Source organism: Sinocyclocheilus rhinocerous, unplaced genomic scaffold, assembly GCF_001515625.1.
Source record: "Sinocyclocheilus rhinocerous isolate Xijiao unplaced genomic scaffold, SAMN03320098_v1.1 scaffold1180, whole genome shotgun sequence".
Lineage (NCBI taxonomy): Eukaryota > Metazoa > Chordata > Actinopteri > Cypriniformes > Cyprinidae > Sinocyclocheilus > Sinocyclocheilus rhinocerous.
Genome location: NW_015665886.1, coordinates 1159702 through 1164595, shown reverse-complemented (window position 1 = coordinate 1164595; position 4894 = coordinate 1159702).

Below are 4894 nucleotides of genomic sequence, written 5' to 3'. Positions count from 1 at the left end.
TACCACGATCAACGTCCAGAAACGTAGCAAGGAGATCGGTAAAATAATCCATGTGACATCAGGGGTTCAACCTTCATTTTACTTTTTGCGCGCAAAAGAAAAAAAAAATAACGACCATATGCTGTTTGCGTTCAGTGGATACTCTCCAAAATGGCGCTAGGGTGACGCGGAGGAGACGAATTGTTGAATAAAGTGTTTTTTTTTGTTTGTTTTTTGCGCACAAAAAGTATTCGCACAAAACGTAAAATGACGGTTGAACCCCTGATGTCACATGGATTATTTTAACAATCTCCTTGCTACGTTTCTGGACGTTGATCGTGTAAAAATCCTTGCTGTCTATGGGAGGGTCAGAGAGCTCGCAGATTCCATCAAAAATATCTTAATTTGTGTTCCGAGGATGAACGGAGGTCTTACGGGTTTAGAACGACATGAGGGTGAGTAATTAATGAAAGAATTTAAATTTTTGGGTGAACTAACCCTTTAAGATTCAGTCTATGATTCAGATTTTTTGTTTCATTGCGCTACTTTCACTTTAATATAAATAAAGAAATAACGTTAGTCTTGAAATACGGATTTGAGATAGCTAAATAATTTTATTGTGTTATAAAGAATTCACGAAAAGATACATGAAAGAGACATGAAACTTAGAACAGGTGTGTAGGAAATTGGTCGGAAATTTTGCGGGCAAAGAAGGTCTATTACTCAGAGGTCACTTCCAAACTAAGCAGCCTAATATTCAAAATATATAAAACGTAAATCATAACGTGCAAACCCGTGTGAGAAAATTTTCGCCTCATTCGAAATTCCAGATTGCTCTGATTTTGTAAATATGACCGCACTTCTTGCGCCGTGTTTGTAGTCATATTTGAGAGCATGAATTCCGCGATCAATCAGATTATTGCAAAGAATCAATTATTGCAACAACAAAAAAAAAAATTTTGAGTTATAAAGTTTGTCAACTTTAGGTGAACTTTCTGGACTTGTACTTGGATAGAAAATCTTTTTTCTTACTGTATCTTTCTCTGTTGAACTGCTGTGCAGATTCGATAATCTTTATGAAATGGTTTTTATTTTTCTCTCATGTTGTCTGAATAAATAGTTGTGGTTAAATCTCAAAACTCTCCCTCAGTAGGGGTTAATAATGACAGATGGGAGAGTTGGGTCTATATGAGGGTCTGGCCACTGGGGTCTCCATCACTGTCACTCTGATTGATTGGGACATCAGCCAAGATAAAAGATCCTGTCTTCCCTGCACGAGAGCCCAGCTCCCTGGGGAAAGGTGAGAGAGGAACCCCTCCAAAACATACACACCTGCATGTACACATGCTCAAACACACCTGCAGGTGGTCTTCCTGCTCCCTTTCTTTTTTCAAGCCCCAGAAACACAGATGTTCCTGCTCTTGTATCTCTTGAGATTCGGCGTGGCCTCTAACACTCAACTGATGCATCCTTTATTTTCTCTCTCTGTTATTTTCTCCTCTCTCTGGTCACACCATCTTCTACATTACAGTGCTGATAGAACATTAAAATTTAATAGCAGAGAATCAGCAGTGTTCGTGTGTTTGCCCCAAGACTCTGCAGTCTTGATATTATTAATAATTCATCAAGGTTCTGTGTTTTTGAAAATCCCGTCTGGCTGCCTATCTATAATGAAGGTCTAAGTTCAGACTTCAGCACTGAAAAAGAAAGTTTAAGTTCTTGTTCTTTCTCTATCCATTCATCTATATGTGAAAGCATCATGTAGCCTAACCTGTAAATATATAAACACCAAGAGTGAAGCCAAGACTACAGGTTGCACGCTGCATTGCTGCTTGTACAAATATTTTTAGTCTTTTTTAGTGCTTTGGTTGTGTTAGACTGCACAGTTCAGGACTAAGACACACCTGGGTGTCCTTTAGCAACAACATGTATCATCAACAAAGAATAAAAATCTCCTTTGCATTGTATTTATGGTTACACGGTTAAGCCATGTGAGGGCAGTATTTGATTGAGACATGTGCCGTACAAAGACAGACCTGGTATATTTTATTCAGTATCAGTTTCATTTGATCAATTCTCCAGTACGGCTTTTTTAAAATTGAATTATTTTAAATGTAATTATCTTTGTTATTTGAACATTTATTATTAGTGTTATTATTATTATTATTTGTATAACAGTAATAACAATAATTTATTATTATTATTATTATTATTATTATTATTACTAGTACTACCTGTCGTTCTATCTATTATTCTACCATTCTATCTATAGTCTCTATCAATGTAAGTCATTGCTGCATGGAGCACACACAAAAAAAAAAAGCGGAGTTAATAAACTCATTAAATAACCCAGATTAATACTTAAGGGAGATTTTTGCAGATGAATTATTATATTATTTAATTATTTTTGAGAAATAAATGCAGGCCTATTATTAGTGTTTAGATAAATACAAGTTAATAAGCAGGTTACAATAAAAATTGTTAAATGTTCAGTCAAAAAGTCTTCACACATGTTGTATAATTGACATGACATAGCAAAATGTAAATAGAAACTGAATTAAAATAGAATTGAAATAAAAGGCTACACATCGCAAGGTGTATAAGACTGTATTTGTCTGTCTCAGTGTCCCCCTGTTGTGAAAAGTGTAAGTGCAGATGTGAGAACGAGAGCAAAATGTAAATAGAACCTGAATTAAAATAGAATTAAAATAAAAGGCTACACATTACAAGGTGTATAAGACTGTATTTGTCTGTCTCAGTGTCCCCCTGTTGTGGAAAGTGTAAGTGCAGTGAGAACAAAGCCCCTGCACTCTGAGTGTCCAGCATTCCTTTCTATATTCCCTTTCTTCATTGCTTCATTTCTGTTATCCTCTAAAGAGCGGAGAGATTTCAAGAATATTTAGGTAGAGCTTGTTTAAATAAGTTACAACCACTGTACTGGTTTGTAACTGACGCAGTGGTGCCTAGCTCATTACGTAATATATTGTAAAGATGTCAGGGAGAAGGAGTTTACTGGATAAATTCCCAACACGCTCTTACAGTTGAATGGAGTCCAAAGAACAGGCTTTTGCAGAAGAACTTAATAGGGTTAGGCAGCTGCTTTCTTAAGTGCTGGCCTCTTCAGACAACAGAGCGAAAAATTCAGCGAGTCAGAGAGTAAGTCAGGAGGGACAGATTAATTGATTTGTTCAAGGGAGGCAAATATTTTCAAGGCAGAGAATTCTATTTTGCCCGGGTGAAAAATATTTTCCCACAAACAGAGAAAAAGTTTTATGTGATTTTTCACATAGTTACACAACATATGAGCTGAGGTCTGCGTGTGTGTGTGTGCGTGTGTATGTGTGTGTGTATCGCAAAAAAGAGAATTTTGAATTAGTTGAAAATATTTCTCAACAGTGAAAGGACGTTTTACTTTTTCAGTATCTGTAGTCGGAAGTTATGAAGTTTCTCAAGATTCAAACAGATTACACAGAATATTTGATTTGCTGCTCAAGCTCATGAGAGCTGTACAACTCTAAAAATACATAATTTCAGAAGAAAAAAAGCTTGGAGCAAGCCATTCTATTGAAACTTGACTTAAAAAAGCCAATTCTTATGCATTACCATTTTCAATGCACCCTTATTCCTGCACCTTTTAATTTCTCGTTTCAATCTTTTCCTGTCCTTTATTCTTGCAGTCCTCCTGCTTTTATCATTTATTTGTCATAATCTCTCTTTTATCCCCCCAGTCTCTTTTCATTACCTCATCACTTTCCAGCTGTGAAGAATCTTCTAGGACACTAGTAACACATTTTGCTGTTATGGAAATCTCCCCTAGTCTTGCTCTTTTTAAATGTATTGACTGTAAAAGGATTATGACCTTATCCACTTACCCCTAACCAGCAGATGGCAGAGGAAAGAGTTCTACAGTAAGGATTCTGAACTATGTCCTATGTAAGTGGAAAAGCCGTGGTTCTAATCAGGTGTTAAAGGCTACGGTATGGCATATCCTGTGCCATGTCACAATTAAAGCACTGGGCACAATGCAATTAACCCTCCGGTGTTGTTTTTCTTTAAATATATATAAAAAAAATTTATAGTAGTGTTCATACAAATAAAATCATACAAGTATGGTCTGCTTTGACCACGGACAAGACGAATGTAACTCTTAAATGAACAATACCAGAGTTGAAATGTTATTTTATTTTATGCATTGACTCCCATTCGTTATTTATTTATTTTTTTACAATTTGTTTTGTGCCCTATATCAAAAGCCAAAGCTAAAATAATAAATGAACATGGAAAGGACTGGGAGATTTATTTTTTTCATCTGTGAAACTTTCTGCGTGCAAAGTTTCCACGTGGGCTTCTCTGTCACTCCTTATACCAATGTTCTGTCCTCAAATGTCGCTTCACCGCACTGCCCTTGTGAATTAACCTTCCACCCTATATCCACTTACCATTCGTAGGTGGGTCAGAGAGGTTCATCTGATCATCAAAGTGAATAAAGTTAGTTGAGTTAAATGGTTTAGGATTATCACTGTACAAACCCTTCTGATGCTGATCTGTAAATGGTGAATGCTCCCCAGACCTTCATTGTGTTATTTAATTTAGACATTATTTTCCCCTGATACAGTCATTGCCTAAAACTGTGCTGTTTAACTGGCTGTTTGTGAGGTAAAAAAAATGCATTGCAGATCTGAGTTGTGGACAGAAAGGAAAAACAGTGCTAATACAGTACTAACTAACATCAGACATACTTAAGAAATAATTATTTAAGCATAATTATTAAGCAGAGTAAATAGTTGCCTTTCTAAAGTTGTATTGTTGTATTGTATAAATATAAATACAATTTTAAAGGTTAGGAGCGAATGCTTCCCATACTATGTTTTTGTTGTTGACAGTATTTTGAGCACAAAATCTTTCTCTTGATAGC